The following is a 22,999-nucleotide window of genomic DNA, read 5'->3' on the forward strand; positions in this document are numbered from 1 at the left end:
TGGTGGTTTGAATCCAGGTATTTCTACTGCACCAGCAATGTACCCATCACAAACCTCTGCACTATGCATAGGAAATGATTTTCAACTGGTATGAAGAATGGAGGACAATAAATCACTTAGGAGGCTTTTAATCGCAATACCCGTTTCCTATTTCCCTCTCCCATGAGCAGGGGCCATTCAAGGAATGGGGGTTGCTGTATTGAAAAAAATTGCTCTCTAGGGCTAAGAGAGACTATGCTACTTTCTCCAGATAGGTGGGCATTTATAATTAAAATAATTTCACAAAGGCATAATGAAATGTACCGAGAACTTAATATATGCAAGGCATTATTTTAAGCTGTTTGTTCGTCATATCATGCTTAATACTCACAATAATCCTAAGACATAAATATAATTGTTTTCCATAGTTTGCAAATATGAAAACAAAATCCAAAGTTCACACTGTTAAGTGGCACACCCAGGTTGAGACTAGAGTGTGTGCTTGGCATCCTCACGTTACCTATTTCCCTGGATGATTAGGACACTCCAGCCCCAGCCCCAGCCGCTACCTCAGTCCCAGCCCCAGCCAGGTGAGTACTACTATGATAGGACCTTAAGCTAGAAATATAGCAAAGTACCCATCCATCCCCCCAAAACAATTCCATTTTCCAAATCCCCCAATTATCTTTTGTCCTCCCTGCCCCCTCTGCCATTTCCTCTAACTTTGCTGATGATTAGAAAACACAGATCCTCATTAAAGTCCATCCCTCTATCCTATTGGCACAAATTAAAACTAGCAGTGGCCCGTGCAGTGAACTCAGTAGGATCCATGCTAATCATTTTTACAAATTGAAAAATAGGCTTTTCCTTCATAAGCACCATCTGTACCTTCAGGACATTCTTATTAACACTTTCTCTCCGGAGCCATCTTTTCTTCTGAAAATAATCAAAACAAAGGTTGCAGGGTTTCCCATTATCTGGCATCTGGGATTTTACTGAGGGGCTTTCAGGTAGCCAGCAGCTTATCTGGCCAATGCAACAAAGTGGTGAGCTATAAGACCTGTGCTACCATTTCCAAATTACAGAGGTGACAGAGGCTCAAAGACTTGAGAGTGATGCACCCATTTACCACATAAAAAGTTTGAGTGTTCACTCTGTACCAGGCACTCTTGTAAGTTCTTCAGATACAGCAAAGAGCAAAATAGAGAAAACTTTCAACTTCATGAAAAATACATTCTAGTGAAAACACATAAGAGGTCACATTTAATGTATGTGAAACATAGCTCTCAAATATATACAATATATATGTATATGCTTGCTTAACATTATGAGGTAGTTACTACTGCTATCTCTGGTGTTTGAAGAAACTGAGAAGCAAAAACAGGTAAATACCTTTCCCAGTTAAGCATCAGCAGAGCTGGCCTTTAAGCCCAAGCAGTCTGGTGCTCACAGCCACTATTTCACCCCCTTCATTATCACTCAGCTGGCTAGGTGAAAGAGTCTAGGACATCATCTGGCTTTTGATCCAGGTTTTCAGCACAGGACTAATTTTCTGGGAGAAAATGCAGGTGTACTGATCAAATTTCTTTGACTGTCTCCAGAGGGATTCTGTTTATTTCCCATTTCCCAGTTAGATAGTAGCCAAGTACATTTGGTATCTGTACACATTTAGATCTGGCTTATATCCTGGCTTCCCCACTAAGTAGCTGTATGGTCTGAGCAAGTCCAAATCCTTCAAACCATTTGTGAGTGAAGCTCCCACCTTACACATCTGCTTTAACAATAAAATGATGTATTTAATGTACCTTGTACAGTTCCTAGTACAGAAAAACACTAGAAATACTGTCATGAATATCTATCACATTAAGTTGATGTGTCTTTAGCCTTCTCCAATGACTTTCTGTCCCCCATCTGCCTCCCATTTTGTCTGATAGTAGAGCCATTAGGAAGCTGAATGAACCGCAGAACCACATAGAGTTAGCCTCTAGACAATACAACAGCGAGTTCCAACAATGATCTTGAAGGAACACAAGGAGTTCTGAAATTCTTACCTAACAGCTCTAACACTGCCTAGAACTCTAGCTACTCTATCACTACTTTTACCATGTCTTCAAACTATGAGAAAAACCAATAGATTAGTTTGATTAAATAAATCAGTTCAGCAAACGTCTTTTTGTCTGAACTCTACTGTGTGAAGTTCATAATACTGAAGAAAGATGATGATGGTGATGATGGGTGACAGTGATAATGAAGGTAATGATGATGGTGATGATGACAATGGGGATAGTGATGATGATGGAGATAGGGTGATAGCTATGGATTCTGGAGCATCAACCAGGTACACAGTGGGTGTTTTGCATACATTACTTCATTAAATACTGACAATATCTCTACAATATAATCATCATAATTGTAAATGAAGAAAACAAGTCTTAGCAGTAAAAGGTCTTCCAACCAAAGATTGCATTGTAATAAGTAGCACAACCACATTGAAACAAAGCCTCTTAGGATTATTTTTTAATTGCCAGAGGGCATGTGCACTTGGCAGAGAAAGAGAGAAAGAGAGAAAGAAAGAGAGAGAACAGTAGAGAAATAAAGGGAGAGGGATAAAAGTACCCACAAATACACTGTGGTCATGAAACAGTCCCTTCTCCTTTATTTCTCCATTCTATTGTGATCCAGAACACACACACACACACACACACACACACACACATGTGCCCAGCATTTTTATTTAATCATATGAAAATTTATTACTACTGTGTTTTCACCATCAAAATTTATGATCTTGGTCTTTCCTTCTTGCCTTTGTATAGAGACAAGAGAGAGACATTGGCTACTTGGACAACCTTAAATCGGACTCCAGGAATGTCACCAACAGCATGACCATTTCAACCAAATCCAACAACCAAAACTTCATTGTTTTCCTCAATAAAGTTCAAGCGACCATCGTTGGGTACAAAAGCTGTGATCTTCTTGCCATTCTCAATTAGCTGGACCCTGACACACTTTCTGATGGCAGAATTTGGTTGTTTGGCTTCAACCCCTACTTTCTCCAGCACAATTCCTTTGGCATGGAAAGCACCACTGAAAAGGTTGGCCTTCAGGGCTGTACCCAAATGGTCTTTTTGATATCATTTATCATGCCATTTCTGGTCCCGTTGGTGACTACAGAGATTCTTGGCAGTACAAAGACTGCAGCACTTGCCCATCCTGCTGGCACCAGAAGCCTGAGCGAAAGAAGAAAACAGCCCCCTCCACCATGTTTTTTCAAGCCACTGGGCCCACAATTCTAACCACAGCTCATTATGTGGAATCCAGCTTAATTAACAACTAAGTTACAGGCACAGCCCTGGACTTTTTCTTCTTCTTTTGGTTAACTGAGTCCTGCCACACAAGCCAATGAAAGTATTACCAGTGTCCCAGGTGCAGGGCAGAAGGTACAAGACTCTAAAGGAGCTGAGAGAGAGACAAACTTACCTTTGACATCTTGGAGAAAGATAGTGGATTCACAAATATGCCAAGTGCATTCTGGGAAAACACAGGTAGGGGAATTACATGGAGTTTCAAGCATTCTTTATGATTTCTTCACACTTTGGATGATTAGGAATATCATGAATATTTATTATTTCCCATCCTTCTTTATAGGCATATGATAGGCAGCAAATGCCATTGATATCCTACTCTATAACTCCTTGGCTCGCCTGTGACTTCATCCTAGTCTTTTGGAGAATTTTCAAATATGCAAAAAAGATGCACACTCTGAGCACATAGCTTGAAGGTTCTCTGCCTGAGAGCTCTCTCTAGAGCCAAAATATCACAGTCAGGAGTGCTGGGAAATGTATCTCTACTGAACAATCCTTAATCAATGAGGGATGGAAATCGATGAATGTGCACCTCAGTGTCCTGTTCCTTGGCAAGAAAATAGTGAATTATTAGGTTCTCGGGAAAGTCGTGACATATTTTTTCTATGTTTTCCTATGCAAAAACGTGTCATGACTTTCTGATGACCGAGTACATTCCACATGGTTCCTTAGAAGATCCCCAGAGAGACTGAGTCCTCAATTGTAACCTGCTTATTAATGCACCCTTGATTGGCTTTTCACCCTCCTCTATGACCTTTGCCCTTCTCTCATATGCTTCCTAGGACCACCACCTGAAGAAAGTACCTGCACCCAAGTTGTCACCTCGGCACTTGCTTTCGAGGCAGGGTGGGAGAGATCTCAGGTTAAGGACACTTGCCACTTTATTTTTTCTGAAAAATTAGCAGAAAAGTCCCTGTAACTAAGACATTTTTTTAACTTTTAAAAACTCCTGTCCTTAGTACGTATTAACTTTGGCTGATTAAGCAGCCAACATCAACCTAGTTGCTGGTGGCATGGAGCTTAGTGCTGTCAGCAGGCAATGAAAGAAATGTCAGACCCCGGGCCTGTCCGGGGTAGGTTTACAGTCTGCAGGGAGAAAAGGGTGACTCTCATGCCCCAATCAGAGAGTAAAAAGACAGTATATAATCAGGTGCAAGTCTAAAAGACAGCTGCTCTGTGTGCTTTCAGACTTTAGAGACAGTGGGGAAGGACAGAGGCTCTAAATAATGCAAGTCCCTCCAGATGTGCCATGGGTTAGTTTCCAATGTTCTATGGTTTACAAGATGTAAATTGCCTCTGCTCTTCGGTTCCCATCAACTCCAGTCACAGCAAGTTAATCTCAACATATAGAGGCATGAAGAGTCGGAAGAAGATTAATGAAGCACACCACATTAGTTTCAGATGCCCTGATTCTCCAGAAGGCTAGAGTCCAGGGACAGACAGGAGGTATCTCTTTTAGCCTGGCCTTAAGGAGCAGGACCACACAGTACATACCACCCACAAGAAGCGATAATGCAGAGTCAAAACCAGGTCTATCCTAAAGTTTGCTTGTCTCCAATTCCCCAGCCAAGTTACATGGGATGTGAATTTGATCTCTGGCAAATTAATGGAAATGGGATTTCTAGGACAGCACAGAGGTGAACAAAGGAGGAAATCTGCATTTGATTTAAGTTACATACGTTGTGAATTGGTTGTGGAACTGGGTTTTTCAGCGAAAGAACCAGATAAAGCCAGCCATCTGAGGCTGAGGCTGATGTGTAAAGTTTTTAGGTTAGTTTTGATCCAGAGCTCATCAGAAATTTTTAGTAGGAGCCAGGTGCAAAGTAGTGTTTCACGTTACTCCTCTAATCCTTACAACAAACTCATCAAATAATTCTCCATTGATTTCTTCAATGGGAAAACATGCTCAGAATAGACAGAAAGGCTCAAAACGGGCAAAGCCAAGACTTTAGTTAAGTCTGACTCCAGAACCCTGGCTCATAACCACTCTTCTATTCATATTCAGCAGATAGATAACATTGGGCTTTTGTGTTCATGTATGTTTGTGTGGGTATAGGTAGGCATGGTATATGTAAATTGAACCCTACATGCACATGTATTCATGTTCTTATCATCACCGATACATTTGGCTGTTAGAACAGTCCAGTTCCCAATCAGTGAACCAACACACTTTTGCTTTTCCATACGTTTTCCAATGCATGAGACATGGTTGGCCTACCTCGTGTTTGAGAAGTGAATGAAAGAAAAGTTGAGTGTCAATGCTCTTCCATTGCCAAGGCTTTTCCATTTTCACCATCTGAAATGTCATGCTCTTAGTCAGATCACTTTTCACCATTAGCAAATTTGTTTGAACTTCTCTTGTTGAGTTTTTGGTTTGTTTTTGTTTTTGTTTTTGTTTTTTTTTGTAATCACAACAGTGTTTTACAGGGTGCCTTTCTACATAGCTATGTACTAAGTAAGAGAGGATAATGCCTCATAAAATTAATGAAGTTTTATTTATAGGTTCACTAAATTTTCTTTTTTGCTACAAATACCATTTCTCATAAGAATGTTCCTTTATATTGAATTACCTTTCTAAAAGTAATTTCACATAGATTTTTTTTTCCCACAGCAGTAATGTGAAGTTGGTAAGGGATTATAATGTCCATTTACAATTCAGAAAATTGAGTCAAAGGCTCCGCCAATCTTTTAAACACTACTTAGTTAATAATAGAGGCTGGGCTTTATTTCAAAATGTGTGTGTGTGTGTGTGTGTGTACATTGGTGTGCATATTTCAGTGTCAGTCAAATAAGCATTTACTTCACACTCACAATACACCAGGGAGTGTGTAGAGATGTATGATTTATGGACTTTGCATTCAAATTAAAGGAAAATTTGTGAACACCCACTATGCAGAGCCATAGACCTTATATTATAATAGAAATGTAAATAAAGCATAAGAAGAGTGTGGACAAGGGCTGCAGTAACTCTGTCAAGAGGTAGGAAATAAGATACATCTTCTCATAGTTGTTTTAGTTATCCCTGGGAGAAGAAGATAACTTGGACAGTTAAAGGAATCAAAAGGAAGGGCTTCAGTACAAAGAATTCCATCTGAGGACAGTAAGGATGTTTGGAAGACTGTCATTGCTACAGAATGGCTGGAGCCTATACTGCAAGAAGGAGCAGGTAAGGAGTATGGTGAAAACGGAGCTGGAAGCAAGTTTACTATGCCCCTTAAAGGCAGACAGTGTGGACTTCATCTTACAGGAACTATAGTTTTACACTTTTCAAGTGAAATGGGAAGAATGATTTCCCAAAAAGGAGTAGGGAAGGAATTGAAACAGGTTGGTGGAGATATCATGGGGAACTAAGAAAGGATCCCTCTTCTGAATCACCTCTTAACTTTCCCGGGTGTAGGGAGGTGCTCTTTCTCCTGTGACTAATAGTATCTTGGCCATGTGCCAGCACATAGTGCACTGCATTTTGTAATACTTTTCTTGTATCTAGATCCATCTCAGTTTGTCTTCCCTCTTCTTCTGTCCCATACAAATCAGACTAAGAACTGTTATTTTGTATGCAATTAATCTTCATATCCCAAGCACCCAGCCTATTGATTGGCTCACAGTAGGTACTCTTAAGAAAGGTCTATTGGATTTCATTGAATGGAATCCCTAGGCAAGGAGACAAGTATGGATAGAAATATTGATAACTTTTAAGCAGAATGAAAGTTCTTAAGAAATTTTATGCCTGATGATCCCTATTTTCTCAGTGTGATAGGAAGGAAAGTCACCTATTGTGAGAGGAACATAAATTATGTTGATTTCTTAAGGAAATCAGTAAAGATTTAGCTCTAGAGGATGCAAAAAAATCTAAAATATAAATGGAAAAAAATTAAAATTTCTCTATATGTTCAGATGAGAATGAAAAATATTGTTACAGATTAGAGCATTTATGTCTGGTTGTATGATTTATTTCCAGAGAAGAGGGATGACTTAATGATCCAAGGTTAGGGATCTAGAAGATGCTTGGGTTCAAGTGGTCAAAAGAACTAAGGATGCTGGAGAAAAAATGATTAAATATCATGGATAAAGGTTGGCTATGTGGCCTAGTAATTAGTGGATCCAGATCCCACATGGTCAACCATGGTCCAGTGGCTTGAAAAATAAACACACATACACTGAACACCTATGCGTGCTTGCTCTAGATCCTAACAGGATAGAGAAATGAAGGAGAAGGGATTGTAATGTGCTTGGGGGTGCTTCCTCTCTCTCTTTCTCCCCCCCCCTCATTATCTCTCTGGCATGTGTGCACATCCTCTGGCAAATTAAAATAAAATATGCATCATAGATGAAGGGCAAGAGATTGTGGACTGGGACAGTCCATTGAGAAACTTTAAAGGACTGATCCCAGAAAAAAATGAACGTCAAAACTAAGTTCAAATGATAAAGTATAAAGACTGACCTTTAAGACCATTAAAAAAGCAAATGCATAAGGCTAAGTAGATCTTGGTTATAATTCCAGTTCTACTACCATGTACTAGCTGTGACCTGGCTTGAATTCACTAACCACTCATAAACTTGGTTTCCACCCTAGCAGGTAGACATTGTCACGTGGTTTGGAAATTGAGACATTTACTGTGCTCCCAGGCAGAGTCAAAAACCAAAGTATCCCACAGTTGAGGGAGCCGCCAAGAATATTACCTCCAAAATAAAAGTACCAGTGATAAAACTGACAGGCACCAGCTAAACCCCTGTTCGATGGAAAAAGAAGAAAGGGTATACTAGTATCTATGAAGAGAGAACATCTTCCCCCATCAGACCCTCTTTCCCCTCTTCATTCTGCTCTAGGTTCTGACATAATCACCCCTGTGAATTGCAACACCCACATTCCTTACCCTCTGGCTTCTGGTTGGTTTCTGCAATTATGAGACATCAGCAGAAAATTGAAGGGAAAAGAAGAGAGAAGTGAAGGTATTTATCCCTCTGGCTGGCTTCCTGCCAGGTCATGAGTTGCTGGTGACAGTGTTTCTATGAGTAGAGTTCCTACTTGGCGGAACCTCCCATAGTTAAAAGTCTCTTTATGCACATCCCTGCTGTGTAAGGAGACTCTAATGAACAATATTTAATATTTCTTTTTTGATCAGTTGGCTATCTTGCATATTCTTAAAGACATCATTCTGAGCAAAATTTCTCACTGCTCAAGGCACAAAATCTCTAGGAGATTTCACAGAAATGTAACTGAAATGCTCCATCAGCTATTTCAATGTGTGTGTGTGTGTGTGTGTGTGTGTGTGTGTGTGTAAGCGTGTGTGTGCCTGTGTGTGTATTGAACTAAATCATGCGTTTTTACTGAGACTCACTTTCTCTTTATCTTAAGATGGAAAAATAGGTTAGAAACAGAAGCAAAGCCACTAAACTCAAAGCATTATCTCATTTAATTTTGGATAACTGAAGTTGACAAAGATACACATACCAAGAAAACAACATAAAACACTGCCCATGAAGCTTTGCCTCACAAAAATCATAGGAGTTACAAATAATGCCTGCAACAAGCAGCCTGCAGGACCTGGAGAATATCAAACATTAAGTTTTCCTTGACTCTGAGACATATTTCAGAGAAGAAGAAAAATCCCTGTGCTTCTGAGCTGTTATTGATGCAATTATGAGGCCCTTACGTACAATCAGCAGTGAGAATGCAGCCGGCCCTGCCTGACGCTGCCTTTGTTCCAGGTACAACGGGGGAAAGTGGGCCCAGCAAGCCCTTTGCAGCTCACCTCACAGTGGCTATAATTTGTAGTGCTGAGAAGCACACAGAAAACCTAAAAATAAAATCTGTCACTTCCAAGTGTTCGTTCCTATTCACATGCACTCAGGTTAGTTTCTCACTGCTCTCTGCCTGCTCAGGATGACAAAGGCAGAATAGTCATTAATTAGCTATTAATAAAAAGCATTTTTTACCTTCATCACAAGTATCAAATATTCATCAGCTCTACACAGAGAGTCAGATTCCTCCCTGCATGGAGGCAGTGGTTAAAATTTTGCTTAGCTTTTTTTTTTTTTTTGGAGAGAAGAGTAATAATTATGATTATTTTTACTATACCCATATTTTGATAAGGCTATTTTTCTCATTAGAAAACATATTTATGTTCAAGAGATTGGCTTAGATAATCCCTAAGCATTTAAGTCTACCTCTACTCCCATCAAATACAAATCACACACGAGTGGGTAGGAAATGTAGTTCTAAAATAAGTGACTATACCAGTGCTATTAACAAACCATAAGGTTGCAGGACTTTTTAGGAGCTAGATGACAAGCAAAATTTGATCTATGTAAAAGAAAGCCCAGAGTAAAATATAGCCAAACACACAGGTGAATACTGCTACAGAGCCGAAGGCAGTTCTGCACAACTTGAAGACTAGACTTCATAGACTCAAGGTGAGTGAAGAGAGAATAGTATGGGGCCCTTAATTGGATGATGACTTGGAGAAAACTATAGAATAGCTAAGCCAATTGGCTCCTTCTAGCTTATATACAGCAGAAGGCGGCAGAGGCATTTCCATCCATACCAAGGTAAGGAAAGTGGTGCTCCAAGAACAGGCCCTTACCCCTGGGAGTCCTAATCTCAGAGAGATAGCAAATCCCTCCTTCCAAGTAATCAATGAAAGCAGATAAAGTATATCCAAATCATACTCACTCAATAGCAAAGCAAGAATCATAAAAGCAAAGGTGAGAAAACAACCTGAGAAGTCTTTTCACACTTTGAGAGTAATTAATTTACTTGAAAGAAAAAAGAGAGGAAACTTTTAGAAACTTGCTTTTGCTTCCATAGTGAAAAAAGTATGTATTTATGAACCTCTAAGTTAACATATCTTTACACCAGCATTAAATCCCACTAGAAAAGAGTTTATTGCTTCAACAGTTCATATTAGCTATTGTCCCATAACATAGCAATGTGGAATTTGTTGTTTTTCCTTTAATATGCACTCAACAGTGACCAGCAGTTAGCGTAATGGCTGTGTTGCTGAACTCCCATGTAGTTGACCATGGTTCGAGTCCCAGACCTGGTGGCTTAAACTCATGCCGGGCATGTGCACATGTGTGCCCAAGATCCCAAAAGTATAATGAAGGAGAAGGGATTGTGGTGTGGCCATTCCCCTTGTTGGGTGATCTTTTGCTTTCTATCTCTCTGTTTGTCTTTGTCTTTCTGGCAAGTGCACGCGCCCTATAGCAAAAACCTCTCCAAAAATAAATTATATATATACGTATATATATATGTATACATGTGTGTGTATGTGTGTATGTGTATATATATATATATATATATATATATATATATATAGAGAGAGAGAAATCAAAAAAGCACCCTCCACCCCATAGAGAATGGTCATACTACAATGCCTTCCCTCTATTTCTCCATTTTTTGGGGGGATTTGGGTCATGCACACATAAGCACTTGGCATGTTTCTCAGCCTGCCCATCTGGCACTTAAACTACACAGTCAGCTGGGTGAGATCCAACTTCCTTAAGCACCAGGCCATGGATTGGCCTAGCAATGTGTTTTTCTCATATTTTTACTTTGTAATTTTTCTAGTTGCTTACTTTCCATAAACTCTGGTATAGATTGGCTTCTGTACACTTAAAAAACACTCACAAATCATCTGACCCAAAGTTTAGAAAGGTCATTCTTTCATTTAAATACTGGATCAGCTTTAAAATGGCAACACTTACCAATGGAAATAAAATGAATGATATCACACTTTTGAATAAGTTATTATTGTAATGGTCATTCTTTATAAAAGTACCCATGCAGTGGTAAATTTTACATTGTGAAATTTTAGGTGTTCTTAGTCAAGTACATAATACAACATATAAGAAGAATAGACCTGGGAAAACTTTGTGATAATCTAATGTTGATGAAATATACAACATGCAAATGCAAAGCAACATTCATTGATTGAATTTTGAGAATTCTTGATACTCAAGTGGGCTATTACAGGGATATCACTTCATATGACTCCATAAATACCACATTATTCAGGCTGGGAAACAGCATGAGCATGGACGCATGGCTATATTAGGAAGATACAGCCAAAGGACTCTCCTTGATTCTCCAATTATGCAAACAAATAAAAGAATATATTAATGGATGAGGCCTGCCCATGATGGGATTGTTAAGGCAGCTGAATCCTACATGACCATCTGAGTGATTCAAGTCCTGAACCTGGTGGCTTTAGAAACACTCTAGCACGTTTTGAAATGGAGAAGGGATAGTAGCATGACCACCGCTAGAGGGGTTGCTTTCTTACTCTCTCTCTCTCTTTCTATCCTGCAAATAGAAAATAAGCATTGCTTCAAATGCACATGAAAGATATTCCCATATATGATAGCTATAAAAACATAGCTCAATAAACTACAACAAGAAAGTAGAAATAAAATATAAATTGGACTATCAAAATCTATTCACTTGGGAAGGTTTACACTCTTTTAAATAACTAGGATTGAAAAGATAATCTAAACAACAATCTGATTAGAAAGGCAAAATTTGAAAACTATTTGCAAGAGCATTTTATACAAGAAAAAGAAAAATCTATGTCCATATCAAAGAGTGAGTCTGAAGACACTGGCTGAATTTATGGAAATTTAAATTCCCATTCTCATCCACACATTTCTCTGTACCCTCCAGAAACGAAAAACTCAAAAAAAAAAAAAAAAAAAAAAAAAACCCCAAACTTTTAGTAATTTATAGTGACCAGCTGTGAAAAAGGGACATTCTCATGTACTATTGATAAGACTTTACATTGGTAAATCTTTGAGAAGGGTAATTTGTCAGTATCTAAATGATTTAGAAATGTGTATCTTTTGATCTCACACTAATTCTTCTAGAAAACTACACTAAAGCAATAGCTCCACATACATAAATATTATATAGTTAAGTGCATTTTATAGCACTACTTTTACTAGAAAATAATAGGAAATAACTATTAATTGATATGCAAATAATTACATCAATTACGTTTCATCCATTCTATGGGATATGAGGCATTTTTTTAAAATATTTTGCTTTAATTTTTATTAATTTAATAATAAAAGATAACAGGGCCAGCAGGTGACATGGTGGTTAAGGCACTAGACTTCCATGTGGTTGACCGTGGTTCATGGCCTGGACCTGGCGGCTTGGTTTCTCACTTTCTCCTCTTCCTTTCTCTCTCTCCGGTTAGTACAGGTGCCCTAGAGCAATTTAAAAAGTAATAATAAATAAGTAAATAAATAATATTTTAAAAATAATAAAATATAGGGACCAGCAGTTGGCATAATGGTTATGTCACTCGACTCCCACATAGTCAACCATGGTTCTAGTTCCAGACCCATTAGTTTAAATTCACACCGGGCGCATGTGTGTGCATGCCCAAGATCCCAAGAGGAGAATGGAGGAGAAGTGATTGTGGCATGGCCATCCCACCTGGGGATTGATTTCTCACTTTCTGTCTCTGTCTCTCTCTGGTGAGCACATGTGCCCTACAGCAAAAACCTCTCAAAAATAATAATAATAAAAAAAATCTATGCTCTAATGAAGTATATTCCAGACACATTTAGGAGTGAAAAATATAATAATGTATTTATTGTGAGTTCACTTACCTTGAAAAATGTGTATTTGTGTGTGCATGTGTGTGTGTGTGTGTGTGTGTATATCATATGATATGAAGAAAAACTTAAAATGAAGATAAGACAGACATCTTTAAAAGCACAGGGAAAATATGTAGTACAACATGCATTGAAATGGTGAAATCTGAACTGTCCGACAAGGGTACCTTAAGGAGAGTCGTTAGGAGCACTTTCATCTCTTGGTTCTAAATATCTAAGTTGTGCTTGAATCTTAAACTGTGAAAATGTTGTGTCTGAATAAAAACAACAAAATTATTATATTATTTAGAAAATGCATAATAGTAAGAAAGCATTAAAAAAATCATTCAAAATTACACCAGATTGGGAACCAGCAGTTAGCGTAATGGCTATGTCGCTGGACTCCCACGTAGTCGACCGCGGTTAGTGTCCCGGACCCGGTGGCTTAAAACTCACGTCGGGCGCGTGTGCGTGCGTGCCCAAGATCCCGAGAGGAGAATGGAGGAGAAGGGATTGCGGCGTGACCATCCCCCCTGGGGGGTGATTTCTCGCTTTCTGTCTCTATGTCTCTCTCTGTCTGTCTGGCGAGCGCACGCGCCCTACAGTGAAAATCTCTCCAAAAAAAAAAAAAATTACACCAGATTTACCCATAACAAGCTTAGTGCACATAAAATGGATTGCTTTATTTGAAAATGTCTGAGCCCAGCCCAGTTTGCTCTATTTCTGTAGAGTTCCCTTCCTTCTTTGTGCCTTATGTCAATGCCCTGAACAGTGACAACGGTACTCAGAACAATGATGATGATAACTCACAAGAGCATCAGGCAGTAAAGAAATACCCAGTTTCTTCATTAGGCTCCACTTAATAAAGCACAGAAGTAGATTAAGACATTTTAAAATACTTTTTCTGTGAACATTTTCTCTGACAGGGAAAAACTGTAATATTAGTATTCTCCTATTGTCAAAAAAATCCCTTCAGAAATACCATTTCAGGCTTTTTTTTTTTCCCTTCTATAGCAAACTTCATCTCGCACTTTTAATAAGCAACCCCACCAATTAGTATTGATTCTCTTTTATCCAATAATGGATCCTCTTCCATTCACATTCCACAGCCAGTTCTAATTTCCAGTTTCATGGCCCTCCTCTGAAGGTCTATTCTAAGCCAGTCCTCCTCTCACATCTCTACTGCACCCCTGTCCAAACCTACGATATCTCCTCCAAGATTTGACTATCATCTTTCTACTTCCACTTGTCCCACCATGGTCTTCCCAAAGATCCAGTGTTATCTCCTAAATTATAATTCTTTTAAGTATAAATTAAATGATGTACTCTTTTGGTCAAAAATACATATTTTCAGAAGAATAAAAATCTGTTGTTCCCTATCGTACCTGCAGATCCATATGGGAAGGTCACTTCCCAAGGTCAGCCCTGCTCTCTCTTGCTCACTCTGTTCAGACAGGTTTCCTGTTGTTCCTTTACACAGCTGGCAGCTGGTTCATCTTTCTTAGGGTCCTGGTTCTTGCTGTTTCACATCTTCATAGAACCACTGAGACATTTGGTTAAAATGCCACCTCCTTACAGATCTCCTGTGACCATCCTGTCTAAAATATGCCCATGAGCACCTGCCTTCATCTGCCTGGCTGTCCTGATAGCTCGCGGCCACCTCAAGTTAAGTTACACACACACACACGTGCTGTTTGTCAATCTCCCTAAACAAGACAGGCTACATTAGACCAGGTATCTTGTCTTGTGTGGCACTACTGTTTGGTTTGTGCCAAAAAGAGTGACAAGGATTACATGATGTAATCCTGGCACCCAGTGAAAATATTTAAAACAAAAGGGTAACAAAAAGAGAGCAGATCATGGGGATTTTCTGGAAAAGGTACAAGGTGACAGTATCTAGGATTTGGTGATGGTGTGGTAAATACAGAAGTAGTCAAATGTGAGCTGTTTAATAAGGTAAAAGCATGAGAACTAGTGACAGATTAGATGGGGGCATGAGGAAAAGGAAGGTGTTGGAATCAGTCAGAAAAACTGAATAGATCAGGGCACAACAGGTAGTGTAGTGGTTAAGGTGCTGGATTCCCACATGGCCAACCACAATTCTAGTCCCAGGCCCAGCGGCTGGAAACACTCCAGGCATGTGTGCATATGTGCCCAAAAATCCCAGAAGGGAAAAGGAGGGGAAGGAATTGCAGTGTGACTATATGAACAGGGGGTGATTTCTCACTTTCTGTCTCTGTCTCTCTGGAGAGTCCACACACCCTGTAGCAAAAATCTCTCTAAAAACAAACTGACAAAAAACTGGATAGATCATTGCGCCATTGATGAGACAGAGAACATTGAGAGGTGCCCAGGATGAAGAGCTGGAAGATGGGTAGATAGAGTTGATAAATTCATCTTGACACACACTGTGGGGCTGTGGGGCTGTGGGGCTGTGGGGGTGAGGCACGGTGACCTTCACCACCAATTTCTGCTCTAGAGAGAAGGGTGTGCCCAGTTCAGTCTTCTGTTTCTGGTCTAATCAAATGTTCTAGTGGGCTTCCCTTTCCATCCAGTAGCTATGTTGCTGTCAGCATTCATCCCAGGGTAGATAGACACTTAAGAGTGTCTAGCTGAAAGCTATGAAAGTTAAGTCAAGCGGCTGCTGTCATAACATCCAGGAAGTTGTGTTTGGTTGATCCAATATAAGAACATTTTTTTTTAATAAAGTGTATGTTTACTTTCAAAAGTCTATCTGTGTTGAATTTTTTCATTTTGTTTTATGCTCTCCAAGTGTTTTTGTTATGTTTTGTCTTTAGTTTATTTACTTTATTGAAAAGCAAGATATACGGCACACACAGAGAAAGAAAGAAAAAGAGAGAGATTAACACTACAATGTGCCCCTGCCTTCAGCCAGCCACAGATCATGGCCACATATGTGTCAGGCATACTCAGGGACGTTTCTGGACTTGAATCAAGAACCTTCTCATGTGGGATTGCCTTGCAGAGTGTCACATTTCACTGCTGCCACACCAGCTGTTCCTGTTTTGTTCTTGTTTTGCTATTTTTCTTTTTCCTCTACCTCTGCCTCTGACTACCTGGACTTTTTTTTTTTCCCTATCTATAGAAATTTGGGATACAGACACACTTGTATTTGTCCTAGTGACTAATTTCAGATTTTTGTAAGAAAAAGCTATTTATTTTGAAAGCAAAGAGGACCTTCAACCAAGTCATGCCATGTCATGATTCTCCCCGTGGACTTCCAGCCAGTCAGGATAATTGGCATGTTCAGGTTGACCAGGAATCCAAACCTGGGTCTGCCCATATGGCTTCAATATCACACAGTGGCACGCTACCATCTGCACCATAATTTCAGATTTAAAAAAAAAAAAAAAAACTTTGTGGAATCCTCCTAGGGAGGATTATGAATTCTGTGTGTGACATGTTATTTCTCTTTCCATCCTCACAAGCCGGTCTTCAAGCTGCATATAGAGAAGGCAGCACTGAGTCCAACCTCCCCTGCCTTCCCCACCAACATTTTCATTGACTTACCACTTTCTATTTCCCAACCTAAATATTTCTCTTGTCTGTTCTATTGTCTCCTGTAACTACTTTCCTCTCACTATTCCAGGTCCTAGTTATTTGACACCTGAACTTTTGCAACAACATCTCAATTGGTCACCTTATCTCTGGTGCATCCTCTAAGATGCTTTATGTAACGTAACAATTTTTTTTTCTTGCATAAGACCCTCCAATGATGTCCTTTCACTCTAGGATAAAGTCCCTACCCTGTCACATAGCATAGGATGTCCTCAGAACTCACACATGGCCACTTTCCTGGCTCTAAAATTCATTAGTACCCCTTTGGACTTTGACCTAGAAACAAGAAATGGTATTATTTCATTAAATAAGTGACTTTTCTCACTATTATTCATTTATCCATATTGTTCTGCTGTCTTGAATAAATACCCCTTTCTCTCCACCCTTTATCTAGTACTTGAATATAATGAATATTTTACATTTTATGCTTTCTTGGAAGCCTGATCCTGTGGACACACCATAGACACCCTTAACCAACCACTTGCCTTGCTCTGGTTCAACAACTATCTACATCACTATTTTGTTTATCGTTGTATTTGCTATATTTTAAATACATATTTTGCCTGTTTTTTTTTTTTTCTGATAGACTTCTGGCATCTTGAAAAAAAGGACACTTTTTCTCTTTTGATAATTTACTATCACTTTTTAACCAAAAAACTAAGCAATACTAAGCACCTATATTAGGTGCTCAATAAAAGTTGTGTGTGTGTGTGTTTGTGTGGCTTTAAAACATTACAGGACCTAATTATCTGAAAAGTCCAACTGTTCTTACAGAAGAAAATGTGCCACTGCTATTTTTTTTGTTGTTTGTTTTAGTTTTATTTGCCCTGCTTTCCTCTCCAGAAACCTGTTATTCGTAAGCTAGCTATCTGCTCTCTGTCCTCATATCTATTTATCTATCTTCGTTACTCTCTCCATATTCATTCCTGTGACCTTTTACTTTACATTCTGACTTTTACTTATACAACCTTGATTTAATTTTGTGCAGTGGAAGTTCTGTATTTTATTCTTGCATATAAGGGTTTTAGTTTTGTTCTTTTTTTCCCTCCCAGAATCTGCTTAGGCTATTTATTTATTTATTTATTATTTTATCTGGAGAGAAACTACATTGGTTTTACAGAGACAAGTTGTGTGTGACCTCTTGCAAATAATTTGCTTGTGTTTTAGTTATCTCATCTGTAAAATGAAAAAAATAATAGTAACTATCTCATAGGGCTGTTGTGGGGATTAAATGTAACAAAATATAAATGCAACTTGGAGCTGGGCACATTGCAGTATAAGAAAGGACATGCATTTGCTATTCTCTTCCATGCAAAGAGGCATCCAGGAATGGAATCCTTCCTTCTCTTCTCCATCCTTCTTGCTCCCTTCAAGTTATCTGAAGGTTAGAGAATGACAAATTCTCAGACCCCTTCCTCTTTCTTGGAATCTACTTGTCCACTTGAAAAGACCAGTATGTACTTTTGATTGCTATTGGCCAAACTTTAAGTTTTTAATAAATGTGTTATTTGGGGGAGACAAAAGGTATGGACCCAGTGGCTTGAAGCTCACACTGAGTTTGTGTGTGTGCATGCCCCCAAATCCTGAGAGGAGAATGGAGAAGGGATTACAGTGGGGCCATCCTTCTGGGGAGTGATTTCTCACTTTATTCTCTCTTTCTGTCTCGCTCTGGAAAGTGTGCCTAATGGCAATCACGCTCCTCCGCCCCCAAAAAAGTGTTACATTGATACCCTAACTACTTTGGTTTTTTTTTGTTTGTTTGTTTTATTTTTCTGCCTTTTTCCTATTAACAAATTGGTTCGAATTCAAGTGGAAAAGAGATAAGGCACTGCCCTACTACCTTAAATTCCTGGTATGTGGTTGATTAGGCAGGGAATATTAAGAAACAAAGAAGCTTGGATTGCATTCTTTGAGATCAAAATGATGTCTGGAGCTTGAGGCTCATGGTAGCACAGCTGAAGAGTATAGCTGTCAGCCTGGCAGGTGCTCTACCAAGCAAGAGCCTCATGAGATTTTCCATTTGTTTATTTTCTATAGTAACTATATATATTTAATGCTCCTGAGAGTGAACTTGATGAAAGTTTCTAAACTCTAAGCAGTTTAATACTTCTCAGAGTGAACTAAGAGTTTTAAGACTGGAAGAAACCATTTATGCCTTCATGCAAATATGACCCCAACTTCTATTTTATGTTTAAATATGTATTGTCTTTATAGTGTTATTTACAGTCTGGCTGACATTTGAATAACAGTAAGTAAAGATGATCTCTCATAGTACACATTGCATTCTTGTTCTTTAGAGCCACCTAACTTATAGTAGAATTTCTCTCTGCTTGAGCTAATCATTGATGTTTTATGCCTTGCTGACTTGCTGGGGTATGGCTTAACCCATGGAGAATGCCAGATGTTTGATGGAAAAGCCTCTGTAAACTTGGTTTTCATGTGGCTCATCAATTTAGAAGGTTTTTAGCAGTACAATGTGGTTTTAAGTCTTTCCTATTTTTATTGATGCAATTCACATACCATAAAATTCATCTTTTCTGTGTACGATTCAATGCTTTTTGGTATAGTCACAAAGTTGTGCAAAATGTTATCACTATCGAATTCCAAAATATCTCTATAACCCCAGGGGAAAAAAAAAAAAGCCTTGTACTTATTAGCAGTCTCTTCCCATTCCCAGCCCTGGTAACCCTAATTTACTGGTATTTTATTTTATTTTTATTTATTTTATTTTTTTAGGTTTATGCCATAAGGTGTGCATGCTTCGTGGAAAGAGACAGCTGAGAGACGTGGAAAGAGACAGCTGAGAGAGACAGAGAGAGGGAGAGCGCTAAATCACCCTCCTCCCCAGGGGAGACTGTCACGCCACAGTTCCTTCTCCTCCGTTCTCTTATCAGGATTTTGGACATGCGTGCACACATGCCTGGCATGATTTTCTTTTTTAATTTCAATTTATTTATTTACATTCATTCACCATACATCATTACAGCATACAAAATGAGATTTTCCATCCAGAGTACACTGTATATTGACTCAATCAAGCTCAACATACATGTTATCATCAACAAATAATTTTCCATTTCTTGTTTTCTGTATGTTTTGCTTTTTTTCCCCCATCCTTGATTCCCTATCTCTTGCCCTCTGCCATCTCCCACTCTCCTCCCACACTGTCTCTAATATCTATATTTGTTTTCTATACTTTTTCCCCCCACATTTTATTGAGTCACTAAAGATCTTAATTAATCTAAATATTTTCATAGCAAGCACAGCTGATATATACATTTCCATGAACTTAAGTTCAACTTTAGGCATAAGCCTCAGTGAGTAGAATGAACATCCTATAAAGTAGTACCTAGGTGGTCATCAAATAGGTATTTTTAATGCATTTTTTTTTTAATTTCAAGAAAAACAGTTTTAGTTTTTCTTTTTTCCCCTGAAACTTTTTTTTAACTTAATTTAAATTCATTCCCTAAGCATTGTCACAGCATACAAAATGTGATTTCCCATCCAGAATATACTGCATAGTGGCTTAATCACACATGTTATTATAAAAAAAAATTTCCATTTCTAGTTTCTAGTATTTTTTAACCCCTATTTCTGACCCTCTGTCCTTTCCCACCCTCTTCTCACACTTCTCTGGTGTCTACAGTTGTCTTCCCTTCCTTCACTCCCCCCACATTAAATTTCCAAGCTCATGGATCTGGGACTTTGGCTGTGGTCAGTCGTTTGGGAGTCCAACACCTTAACTATCTTGCTACCTGCTGACCCTGGCTTTTGACTTCTTTGGAACTGCCTATTTTGGACATTTCATATAAGTGCATACACAATATGCATACAATATGTGGCCTTTTCTGTCTTCTTTCACTTGACATAAGTTTTTTTAAGGCTCATCCATGTTGCAGCATAAATCGGGACTTCATTGTCTTCATGATCAAATAGCATTCAAATGTATAAAGTATATCACATTTTGTTTATCCACACATCCAGTGATGGACCTTTGGGTGGATTTTAAAATTTGATTGGCCACTACAGCTTTTTATTAGAGGTTAAATAATTATTTCATAGAAAGATTTTTACTATAGGGCACATGAGCTTGCCACACAGAGAGACAGAAAGTGAGAAATTTCCCCCAGGGGGATGGCCACACTATAATCTCTTCTCCTCCACTCTCTTCCTGGGATCTTGGGAACGCATGCACACAGGTCCAACATGAGTTTCAAGCCGTCGGGTCCGGGACTTGAACCACACTCAACTAGGTGGGAGTCCAGTGATATAACCATAATGCCATCTTCTGGTCCCTAAGTACTTATTTCTATAGAAACAGAGCTATATGTATCAGACCCTAATGAAAGTACAATTTTACTCAGCAACCTTGAACAAGATGCATATGCACAGAAAGGCCACAGGTCACCAGATAAAGAATGGAGATCAACCACAGGCTGACTAGGCTGGTGGCCTATGAGGGCACCCACTTCGGCTTCGGTGAGTACACCAGCCTCATGCAGCTACAGTCCTTATAAATCTTGACCCAGAACTATATAGGTACAATGTGTCTGGTATTACAGGCTAATTTGTACTTGGTACTTGAGTTGACGGAAATAAAAAAAAAAAATTCTACATTTAAACAAAGCAGCTGAATTTTTCATAATATTTCAGATACTAATGAGGTTCTAGCAATACATTGTTAGAATCAGGACTAGGTTGGCAGTGCCATACCAGGTGCCACATCCCATTCTGCTTCCAAGGCCAAGGAAAGAATCTTAGGGGGACTTTCTGTGGTTTATCCAGTGACTCAAATCCATGCCCAGTAGCTAGCTTCATATTATGTCTGCCCTGGTTTAATATGTATGAGGGAATTTCCTTAGGAGATAACTCAAGTTTTCCTAGGCCAAATATAAACAAAAATGTAAACATTTTTCATAAAAAAAAGAGTGTATATGAAGAGGTGTGAAAGAGAATGGTACAGGAGAGACAATGCCCATTCTTTGAATAGGCATTGTCTATGTCATTAGCTACAACTCACCCTCCACTCAATGCCAGATTACAACAGAAGTACAGGACTCAAACAGCAAATAGAATTTAAGAAATTTTTAACATATTAACCAGAAAACAAACATACCTCAATAACTCCTGGTGACTTGAAATGCTATTATTGTAAACTTCTGAATTCACTGTGAAGGCAGCAATATCTCACATGCTACTTTCACAGAAAAGGAGACGTTATGAGAATACGGTAAATGAATAATGCCAAAATCAATTTCAACTGGGAAATATTTCCCAATTGAGTTTACTAAGGACATAGATGAGCTACAATCTGATGGATATAGACAGATCTCAGGAATTAACATATATGAGGAAGCACCAGGGAGAAGCTGGCAATACTGAAACCCCTTGGGAATCTATTCAGGTGGCTGATCCACCTTTGCGAGGGTTGGGAGAACAATTGAGAATAGGTGATTCTCATGAGCCAAAATTAACTTCTTGCTAGGAAATGTCTTCCATTTTAATTCAAAGATCACAGTTCCCTTTCCTTTCTTTTTTCTTTAGCAATGTGGACAACTGAAATCAACTATTTGAGGTCCTGGATGGTATAAAAATAATGGGATAGGTGGATGGAATGGAAACAGGGTGTTTTTGATGAAAAATACTAGCGACTGGGGCTAGATGATGATGCAGTGATTATCTGCAAGGCTGATCCATAGGAGAAGGTTCCTGGTTCACATCTGGAGACCTCTCTGGGTATGCCAGGCATGCACGTGCCCATGATCCAGAGTGGGCTAAGCCTGAGGGTGGATCACAGCATCAAGGCCCTGTTGGGGGGTGCTCACTCTCTCTCTTGTGGAATAAATAAGTAAATAACTTAAAAATAAAGGCAAACAAACAAGAAAACACTGAAGATTTATACAATTGTGCCCTAGAAAAAAATTAAACTGGGATAATTGCTGTAGGGGGCAGGAATTCAGGAATTAGCTTATTCTGTAATTCTGCTACTTGGGATCAATGTTATAATAATTTTGTGTTTCTCACAACTGAAAAAAATATGAAGCATATGAGCGACTGGAACTAAACTCATAGAAACCTGAAAGAATCTGGACTCTATCAATACTCAGAAATTGTTCCACCTTAAATTGAACAGCTTAAGAAAGTTAAGAGGATATCATAATAACTGTTAACACATATTAATATCAGACACTGCATTCACAGTTTGATCATATTAACTCATTTAATCCTAAAACCAATAAATTAGTTAAATGAAGAATAAAATCATCCTTGTCTTAACTGATGAGGGAATCAAAGCACAGATATTTTAAGTAAAAATTTTAAGATCTCATATTTTACATCTATTAAGTGACAGACCAAACATTAAAACCCAGGTATTCTGACCCTAAAGCCCCTATTCTTCTTGACTCTATGGTACTCCTTCTGAAGGATATATCTTAGGTTTAAATTTCTTTGGATGTTTTTTTCTCTGCAGAAAA

General features: G+C 38.7%; 1 pseudogene; it reads right to left on the minus strand.

Moving 5' to 3' along the window:
* Nucleotides 1–2,716: 2,716 nt before the first annotated feature.
* On the minus strand, nucleotides 2,717–3,191 carry LOC106733785 (40S ribosomal protein S23 pseudogene; annotated as a pseudogene).
* Between the last annotated feature and the right edge of the window lie 19,808 nt (nucleotides 3,192–22,999).

The sequence above is a fragment of the Tupaia chinensis genome, unplaced genomic scaffold, assembly GCF_000334495.1.
Source record: "Tupaia chinensis unplaced genomic scaffold, TupChi_1.0 Scaffold144952_1, whole genome shotgun sequence".
Lineage (NCBI taxonomy): Eukaryota > Metazoa > Chordata > Mammalia > Scandentia > Tupaiidae > Tupaia > Tupaia belangeri.